Here is an 11,313-nt window from a genome sequence, read left to right as displayed (position 1 = left end):
AACTGTAAACGGCCGGGAAATCGGGGCAAAAAGAAATCGACTTTTTCGCCAGTTCAATTTACTAGTATAATTAAATTAATACAACTGTATCTTTCAACTTTAAAAAAAAGTACTTCGCTGAAGAACTTAACCTTTTGCTGTAATGAAAACAGCTTATAACTGTCACGCATGATAAGAGCACAAATTAGGTCTGGTTTGTGAAAAAACAACCAGAAGAGTCTAGAGGACGTCATTTAACCACAGGATTTTCAGCTGAAAACCATTCACAATGGAAAACAGGTTATTTTTGCAATAAAACAGAAGGTTTAAAGTAGTGATAATGAATTCAAGTTACAATTTATTTGCAGTTTTTAGTTTTTCGTAAAGTTTTACAAATGTGGTATTTTAAATTTTCTCTCAACGGAATAGTGATTGTGATTAAACAATAGATAATGGTTTTGGCAGTGGTAAATCAATAGGAAGGTCCATTAAAAACAGGTATAAGGTTAAAACAACAAATTAATTTCCGGTGGGGTAATTAGTGTTGCCAAATGTCTGTTATTTCAAGATAAGGTGTTCATTTCAGAGAGAATGTGAAAATATTGTTTGTTGTTTTCAAGTTTGCGTATGTTGTTGATGTACTTTAAACAACACCTTTCACTTTATCCGGAGAGAAGCAAGTTTATTCATTTCTTTGCAGCTTCTATGATCAGCAGAAAGAGTTTATTCGCCATCCTTGGTTTCGGGGAACTACAGGAACTTATCCTTTGCCGCTGTCTTTTGCAGTTTGTAGGATCCGCGGAGTGTCTTTAATTTCAGCGTTTAAAAGAAGATTTTTATTGTCGGTTGTGCTTTATGCAATATCGGATAAATTTGCGCTCACCGTGAAACTGATAATACGAACACATCATCTATACATACAACTTTAGATCTACAAGCAAGTTGCACACGCGATAGGTCAAGGGTCAACAATAAATTTACGTATTGGTGAGCGCTGTTTAGCCCGGACTTTTTGCTGTCTTAAGGTGAATTCAATTGAATGAGCACTGTCAGAGCAGTGTATGAGCACTGAAATATCTGAACTTATCTGTGAAACATGAAATAAACTGTATTGGTGAAAGTCTGGATCCGCCACTGGATTTCTCTTGGGGACATCTATCACAATATTCTTTTACATTGTTTTATTTCATAAAAATTTGTAAGTCTCTTTGCCGGTCATTTCGAAAAGTAAACAAAAGGGAAAAAGGTGAATTGCATTATTAAGTTCAAAGAGGAACAATTGAGCAAAGGGAACAAGTAAGCTTGGACCGTCAAAACCCAACTATACAAAGCTACTTACAATACAGCTACTTCCCACACAGGTTGTATCTTACTTTTACTTTTAATTAAGCTTAACCATCAGCCTGTCTGTTTATGTTCCAATTTTCATGGAAGAATTTTAGAAATAGCACGTACACGTCATCGCTTCTGCATACATTGCATGCCGTTTATTTTTCGTAAGACATGAACACGCTCGAGGTTGGCTCATGGTTCGTACGCGAGTAGGTTCAATATTATTTTTACAGTATCACCAAACACAAATCCAGATCTGCGTCTGAGTTGTTCAAAAATTAAAGGTGATATTGTTTGTTTACCATTTACCCAAATTATTATACATTGTAGTCGCCATCTGTCTTCTCATAGGCTAAAAGCCTACAGTTAATTCTGGGAAACAGCGCAACCTACAGATTATTCACTAATCTGCTATCCGTAGGTTGCGCGCGCAACGCATGATTTCCAAGAGCGATGTCAAGTTCACGGACAGCGAAGTAAGGACATGGCTTGCCGAAAATAAACTGTGTTCGGTGCGATAATACGGTTGTCCTTATTTTCTTTAAAACAATGTAGTGTTATGTTAGTGTTATCAGCATCAGTCTTCGGCGTCAGCTGATAACACTTACCTCGACCTTGATTATTCCGGATATATCACAAAAACCTCATCTAATAATTGCTGGTTTTCAGTGTCACGCAGTTCAAAATAGATCAAAATAAAAATCAAAACCGGTCAAAAGACCAAGTCCAGAATCTGGGAAATGAAAGAAGGTAAATATGAAAAGACTCTCGCAAAAATTCTTTTCACAATAATTTTTCTTATGCGAGATGTGCAGAGAAATTTTTAACCCAAATTTATAGAGATTTGTATGGAGACGCCTTGCTGGTGCCCATCCGTATGGGCACCAACATGGCGGCCGGAGACCAACAGACACATCTGTCACTGAGTTTTGCTACAAAAACGTGAATTTATCCCTCTAGAGACTCTAAAACATTAAAATAATACCTTAAGACATGAACTGTTCAGATAGCCAAGTTCCCCGAAATAAGTCACTTTTTTAACCATCATGACAGCTCTCTAGTCCGTCATGTAAATGCCGTGTCACGCAAAAGCTTAGAAATTCAAGCGTAATGTATCACAAAACCAAGAACCCATTAGGAGCAAAAATTTGTATGAATATAAGTTTTCAGCTGCTCTTACACATCATTTAAGTAAAATCTCAGGGAGATCAATAGTTTTGTAGTTCGAATTTTGGTGAAGTCATGTGAAAACCAGCTATTGTTTAAAATCAGGAAATTTCGGATGAAGTGTAAGTGAAGATTAATTTTGTGAAAACAGGATTTCTTTAAAGGTTGGCCAAAATTCCTAAAACGGAATTTCTGAATGGAAAATGTGCGTTCCATTCGCTAGCATTTACTAGTTCCAGGCCTTTTGGTTTGGATCGCCTTTATTCCTATCTTCCGAGAAAAAGTCATGGAAATGGAACGAGCACATCCCAGTGGAAATTTCCTTTCGGGATTTAACGCATCTCGTTTGTAAGGGCCAATTTCCAATTCCCTTGGTTTCAATAGGCAAGATTCACTCTAGTTCACTGACTTGAATTCGATTAACACTCCAATAAGACGCTCCTGTTTGCTTGTACATAATTCCATCAATCGTCCGCGTCTTTATCCGTCTTATCCGTCTTATCCGTCTTATCTGTCTTATCCGTCTTATCCGTCTTATCCGTCTTATCCGTCTCATCCGTCTTATCCGTCTTATCCGTCTTACTTCGAGTGAATCGCATACACAACTACAACGTTTGCCAACGTTCGTCATTACATGCACACTCGAAAAGATCACGTGACTTAAACGCGGGAGCTAAACCGCGGGAAAGATACATGAACAATACAGGGAACCCAACAACACCGTTTACTACAACTATCGAGCGACCGGTTTTTCCGAGTAAATGGTAAACAACCATTGTCTCTAGATCTCTTCCCACTGCAAATGAGTTATCTTATGGATAACATTGCGAGCAAGCGCTGAGCATTTCGACCACAAACACGGCACTACGAACAAACAGTTTGACCTGCAGCAATTTCTTGCCCCTTCTCGCAGCTTGCGGTAAGATTCATAAGCTCTAGCGGCCTCTTGTGGTTAGAATTTCTTCTTCTTGTGTCTCGAAAGTTCTTGCGGGTAGACCGCAAAAACGCGACATGTTTCGTTCTTGCGACGGCTTGGGTGTTCTTGCGGCGCAAGAACCTCTTGCGTCACTTCTCGCGCGTGCATTACTTTAGGGCGGTACTCTAGTTTAAATTTCAGGTATAAAGGGATAAAAATATAACCCTTTCAGCTCGATGGTTTTTTTTTTTAATTGTCGCTCAAATCCCTGGCTCTTACAAGGGAACAAGTTTCACAGAAAAGATGTGGTCACGAGTACACTTTATTGGGGAGTGTTTTGTATGAGGGCGTCACTAAACAAGACGAAGAAGAATCCGTTTAGTAAATACAGTATTTCGCTTACGTTTCTGGCTTCTCTGTTTGATCAATCCAGTGCAAGTACTTCTTCCTTACTACAGTTTTCTATGTATTGCATCCTGCATGTGTAGCCGACTCCCTAATTGGACACAATAGAATTAGCTTAGAATCACGTACTCACTCGGTTTCCTGCTCAGGAACTTTCGGAAGGGGCAAAAAGGTGAATTGTTTGGCTGTTACATATATAATATGCATATAACAAGAGATTTTTGTCATGTGAGCAGTATAAATAAGATGCCTCTAGAAGAGAAAGTTAACTCACAGCGATTGATCTGGACAAGCAAGGTGAAAAGATAGACGACTGAATGGAGTACAGGGGGATTCTTCTGGTAAGTGAAATTGCGAGTTATTAAGTTAACAATATAAGATATATATCGCAAAGTTTTCTTAATTAAAGTCATTTATTGCATGAGTACAAACTGGAACTGAGAGGTTATGTGTATTTTTACTATCATAGTTAACAAAGGGAACGACTCTGCACATCTTTTGTTTTATGTTCATAGACTTTGCGCGAGACAAAACTTTTGTCGATTAATCCACTCGAATACCAGCTCTTTATTTGGAGAACTGATATTTCTAAATAATTTGTCATGACAAATTCAATTCACCCTTGGGCGGAACGCACTGAGTGTTTTTATAGTAATTTTTCTGTGAGAGCATGAAAACTGCAAAGAGAAATATTTTGCATCACTTTCAAATTAGAGTTAATTACGCAGTAAATTCGGTTGTTCCAGAATATCGATCGAGCCTACTTTTTTATACTATATAATTGTTTGATGTAACCTGTCTTCAAAATTTCTGACAATTGTCCTTGACCGATGGAAGGAAGTTCCCAGAGGCTTTTCGCTAGATAAAGACATTTTTTGTTTATCAACTGTGGGACTGATTGCGGCCACTGTTGGCCACTCTTTTTTCTGAAATGTCTAGATCGATGCAGTTGGTGTCTCAATGCCAAACCTGCCTTATGTTATCATCTGTTACCTAAAAATTACAAGCACTCATGACCACGCATGAAAAGAAGAGGAACTTCTTTTCAAATTAACTTACTGCTAAGCCTAATTGAAAATGCTGCTTATACAACCGCGATTTGCGCAAAAAAAAGAGAACTCGTAAAACGTAAAACGTTCCTTTGAATACTTAACGTATGTGGAATAATTGCAAACTTCAGTCCCGACACAAATATCGAACGAGAAAATTATGACAGAGCACCTTTGTGAAGGTAAAAGGTTCAATCCAAAATGAAAATCTAACAAAGGAAGTTGTAGGAGGACATGCAGCTCCAATAAAAACGTCATAAACAGGTGAAAGAAAGAAACCTCTGAATTTATTCAGTGCTAAGTTGAAAAGAAGCTGACTATTGGTTTTAAGAGTGATTTTCTGAGAGTGTAGAGAATCGGAAGACAGTCACGAAAAATCGATTTTTCTTTTATTTCGCCAAAACATACCTTTGGGTGAACTTATTCAAGGAAAAATAGTTTGAGGTTCCAACGACATATTTTACGGTCAAATTTAAGAAAGTTCGAAATTTGCATACAATGGCGGTTTTCGCGGCTTAAAATGTTCACAATGTCACGCTTCTTTACCAAAACAGCGGGGGCGTAAAAACAATTCTATGAAAACAAAACTTGGCTCAAATATTATTCCATTCTTATACTTTAAAATCGTGTAATAAGTTTCTTGAAGTTTTGTTTGTAGCTTTTTAACGAAGGGTATTGTACAGCCGCCATTTGAGTCTCTAATGGCAAGGAACAAAAGGCCAACTTTGACTAGTATAAATGGCCCCTGCTATATGTTATTTGGTCAAAATATCTACATGTTAAGAAACCTTGGTTATTGTTTTTTTCACCCGAAAAGCTACAGCTCTGGGAATTAAAATGTTCCCCGTCAGTAAAATAAAATGTTATGACATGTAAGCGAGTTCAATTTTATGCAAATCACAAGGTTATTCTTTGGAAGTCAACGGTTCAAAATAGGAAACAACGACACACCGTTACTTGCCTTCCTTCTGCTGCTTTAGAGGCGATTTTAACTTCCCAGTGTCCTTGTGAGCTGTTCTGTAATATATTTCCAGTAAAACAGCGAGCATAAACGGCCATAAAATTCGACAAGGTCGACAATGTTTTATATTTTGAGATGAGACACTGAGTGGCACACACAGTCCTGGCTGTTTTTATCGTCTTGCTCAGTCGAGAGTCCTTTAAAAATATGATAGAATAAACGCTTCAAACCGTAGTAAATTACTTTCTCATAACCATGACTCATGAGTAAATAAATCAGTCCCCGTATGAGGATGGATTTAACGTTAAATCCGTGAGCCCCGATTACATTACATTGCACATTTTCCAGCGCAGGATTTTAGTCGTATCCTGCACGTATTTGTTGTGGGTGTTTTGTTGCTCACACCCTACAGTAGGAACGTACTTTGTACTACCAATATTTAGTATCACACAAGTTCCATCTCTGTATCTTGTAGTTTAATCCTGACGAAGTCTCACTAGCAGACGAAACCAGTCGATTAATAAACTCAGTTGTACAAGATCATTAGTTGCTGCTGCGTGCTGCCCACAAGTATTTTTACCCAGGCAGTGAGGCCTGGGTTTAAATTTCGGCTTCGTTTTTTTCCTTTTTTTTTCCACGTTCAGTCACAAATCGCCGTCTGGTCTCTAAAGCGCATGCGTCACCTGTGCATGCGTACAGCACATGGAATTGACAGAAGTTGTCGCCGTGAAAAGTTAGCACGGATTCCATGATTTCTAGGGAGATGAAATCACATACAAACGAACACATCGTTCGAGGTAGACCAACACTAAAGGACGTTAAGCGTTTTCGGAACGGGTCGGTCTGCAAGCCTTCCGAGAGATCAATTTACAAGCGGACATTTTGAGTGAATTTATCAAGAATCGTGTTATACTAAAGGAACCATCAACCGGGGCTAGCAACTCTTCAACTTGATAAAATGCATCTTCAGAAGCGTCATCGTATTTTTAGACGTGATCGTGAACCAAGCAGAATCCCAGCACGAACTCAAGAACAGTCTCTAAATAGACTTCTTCAAAAACATGATATTCGAGTTGTCAGCAAGCCAGTCAAGACATTACAACAGGAGTTTCCTTCTCCTAAATCTCGACCTCCGATTGAACTTCAACCAAATGTGGTTGATAAAATATCTTGTGCCGACTGCCGATGGAGTTATGTAGGCGAGACTGGCAGATGCTTTGAGACGAGAAAAAAAAGAACACATGAGGAATGCGATGTCTTACGCAAGAGGTTCCAACATCGCCAAACACGCTTGGTCTTCAAATCACTCTATTGACTTTAAAAATTCTCAAGTGATTGACGAGGGTTCTTGACGTATTCGCAAGACGTTAGAATCATGGCACACCGCTTCCATAGATCATGCAGATAACAATTCTAAGCCGCTCCCCAATCAATACTCTATTCTTATAAAAAAGAACAATTAGTTTATTAACACTTATATTTTTCCATTTTAATACATTCTTTTTATAGTTCCACCTATTTTTGTATATATTTGTAGTTGTTATCTTTTCCATTTTTTATCCATCGAAGGCTGTAGTCTGACAGCCGAAAGCTCTGAAAGTTTTAACTTTATATAGCCGGTGAACGTTTTTTATAAATTTTTAATGTGTTTTGTCCTGGCTACGGTTCTTCTATTTTTAAGAGCAGAAAGGTTAGAGAATTTGTTTACTAATATATCTGTTCGAGTACACCTAAATAAAACGCTCTGAGAAACTTCGTAAAGTATAATAAAGATAAAATCTCGAACTAAACGATATTCTCTCGTTATTTTCTTGTAACAGAGTTATGTGTCTTTACAAGAGTGAAACTCGTGTAGCGAATTATTGTACATTAAAGCTGAAAGAAACTATTGTATGTTGACCCCAGCAAAACAATTCTTGCCTTGCACTGTCACGCAATCCCGGGTGGCGCAATAAAAAATTTATTCGAAAACCATTTAGTTGATAAAATCAAGAAATTGTGTTGTTATAGGAGATTAATAAAGGTGACACTCCGCTAATTTTTAAGTCTGTACGTTTTCCCAAGCTCAAATATTCGTCGAAATATTTTGCAGAAATTTACAGAGACCAGTATGGAGCCGCCATGTTGGTGTACTCACTGTACTTCCGCAGTACGTCAATATTGCAGCCGGAAAATAGCGTAAACATCTGGAACTTACTTTGGCTATCTAGGCGACTGATTATCTGCACTGAACAAACAAGCATTTACATAAGCACTTTTCCTAACACTTTAACTTCTGAATGGGCTAAGAATCACGAGATACGTATATGATTTCGACAAACGCGTTTGTAGGTGTATGTCACGCACCGCCATAACTATGAAATTCAAAATGTCTCGCTTGCTTGAGAAACGCAAATAACAACGACAAAGGCTAAGGAAAATAGACTGAAACGTTTATAGGCTGATATAAAGACCTTGACTCATTTCACACCCTTAAGACCTGCAAACGAGTAATAAGCTATTAATCGATTCCAAGAAATGCAATCAATAGCAGAATAACTTAAGCTAAGCACTTCAATTCGATTGAATTTCGTACAACTTCAAAAGCAGAACATTTAGCTCAATTGCAAGATAGCTAGTGCTTCTCAGTATAACGACTGCCTGGGTACATGCAGCAAAGCATCTAGTTGTTTTAAAATTTATTTTAAATTTTTTTAATATTTTAGAATTATACACGGATTGGGTTCGATTGGGTTCGATTGAGTTCGATTTCCGAACTTTGAGTTCGATTTCCGAACTTTGAGTTCGATTTCCGAACTTTCGATTGACTATGCCGGGAGTTATATCTCTTGATATATTTGTTTCATCAAGCTGAAATTCTTCCTAATGAGTATAAAACCCTTACCTTAAAGATATTATTTTGATCTTGTGACGTGTCACGTTCTTACAACGGCAAATCGGAGAACTGGTGGTGAATTTTAATTGTAATGATTAACAAATGAGCGTTTTCGATGTAAATTTAATTTATTTACCTTGCTACGTTTAGAGTGATCTTCCTTGATTTCGTTTTTAGAAGAAATAAATGATCAAAAGTGGATTTTACTGAGTAAAAATGACTTTTGACCCAATAAATTTTTTCTGCTAAAAGAGGGACGATCATCCCAAACGTTAGACTGAGGAAGGAAACGATTGACCCGCATCTGAAACAGGTTTTTGTTAAATCATATTACTAGAAACCAGCCCCAATCAAAGAAGCATGACCTTGCGCCTTTTATCAGAGTTAAACGTGGAAAGGAAACATTGCTTTACGTTAAATTCCTCAGTACTGACCGCCAGACGTATGTTGCCAGAAGGTACAATCAATACATGCTGCAGAGGAATATAACCGATCCAAGATCTTATAATGATCTCAAGTATGACTGCACACTGTTTGTTTAGTAGCACTCTCTCATGGGAACACTTCCTGGGTGCGAAAAACTTCAGTTACATCCATCAGAGCTATCATCAGGATGTCAGACCTTCGGTCGTGCGATTAAAATTCAACTCTTATGAAAAACAAGCGACTTTGGCGATTTGCCGACAAAAGTAGCGATACAGGAACTGCTGGCTAAACAACCGGAGATTTCGGTTTCCTTGAACATTCCACAACAATAAAACATCAATCAACCTCTTACCTTAGAACTTAAATCGCTATTTGGAACTTGAAGTTGTACTTCAACCAGAATTAATAAGTATATAGCGTTGTAATCCGTTTAAAAAAAAGGAAAGAAAAGTGACCGGCAATATGAGCAATCGGAAATGGAAATAAATAAACTGTAAGCTGTTCTAAACTGTTAACTGTTGGGTTTGTACCAGTTACGTCCCGTAAGCGAGACATAGAAACAACCAGCTGGTTTAAAGCTACAAAGGAAAAGAAGACTCACGAAGATGGCTATGTTTAAAGTTCTGCTTATAATTTATTGTTACCTCTGTAATACCGGATCATCTTTAAGATGGTTGAAGTAAAGTGCTGCTCAGTGATTTGTGACTGGAACTCTTTTACAGTTACGTGATCGTAACTGAACGATGGCCGATTCCTACATACATGTGAACATTAAATATCCTCCAAACTGTGGAGAAAAATATGAAGACATGATTGATCATCGCAGTTATATACACAGCTTAAGCAACTGTGAAATTTAAGCCTGAAAAAAATTTAGGCTTGAACATGATAGAACTCACGACTTCTGCGATACCGCAACTGAGCTATAGCTGGTTTTCACATGACGTCACCAAAATTCGAACTACAAAACTATTGATCTTCCTGAGATTTTACTTAAATGATGTAAAGAGCAGCTTAAAACTAATATTCATACAAATTTTCGCTCCGAATGGGTTCTTGGTTTTGTGATACATTACGCTTCAATTTCTAAGCTTTTGCGTGACGCGGCATTTACATGACGGCCTAGAGAGCTGTCATGATGGTTAAAAAAGTGACTTATTTCGGGGAACTTGGCTATCTGAACAGGTCGTGTCTTAGAAAAAGTATTATTTTAATGTTTTAGAGTTCCTTGAGGGAAAAATTCACGCTTTTGTAGCAAAACTCAGTGACAGATGTTTCTGCTGGTTTCCAGCCGCCATGTTGGTGCCCATACGGATGTGCACCAGCATGGCGTCTCCATACAAATCTCTATAAATTTGGGTAAAAAATTCTCGGCATATCTCGCATAAGAAGAATTGCTGTGACCAGAATTTTGGCGAGAGTCTTTGCATATTTACCTTCTTTCATTTCCCAGATTCTGGACTTTATCTATTGACCACTTTTGATTTTTATTTTGATCTATTTTGAATTCGTGACACTGAAAATCAGCAATCAAGCCAACTGGGAGCTGGTCACTTTGTGAGTTAAATATACCCGTAGATGGTGACACCTACATAGTTCACAAACTACAAACCTCCTGGTTCTTATTCACAGCTTTTGAAAGGAATGCGTAGGCCTTGATAAGAACACAAAAAAGTAACTCATCAAAAAGAAGTGAGAAGACACAAGGACGAAAAGTGAAATCAGTTAGACGTTGTTTACACTTTTCTTAATTAGCATACGACTTCCGTTAGAGAAGGTAGAATGCTCCAGATTAGGTTAGCTCGATCAAAAATAGAAACACTCATGATGCTAAAAAGGCAAATATAATTGGATAAGATGAGGCTTTAAATTACCTTCCCCACAAGTATGTGCAAAATATCACGCATGACTAACGCATTGTTTCGATGGTTCATCGCAATGTTCGAAATTTTACATTCCTTACATATCAGTCTTTTCAGTCATCCAAGATCAATTTGATTTTATGAGTTTAATAGTTTTATTTTCACATCATCGACTGGAAACTTCCTGCACTGTAAAATCATTCGGAAATGCGACTGCGATTTAAGAGCCATTGCCTGTAAATATGGAGAATCCGACGACAGGTAGGAAAATTCGGATTTTCTTTTATTGCGTCAAAAAGACCCTTTTGGTGAACTATTTTCAGAAATATACCTCCAAAGTT

Source organism: Orbicella franksi, chromosome 5 (genome assembly GCF_964199315.1).
Source record: "Orbicella franksi chromosome 5, jaOrbFran1.1, whole genome shotgun sequence".
Lineage (NCBI taxonomy): Eukaryota > Metazoa > Cnidaria > Anthozoa > Scleractinia > Merulinidae > Orbicella > Orbicella franksi.
Note: the sequence above shows the minus strand (reverse complement) of the source record.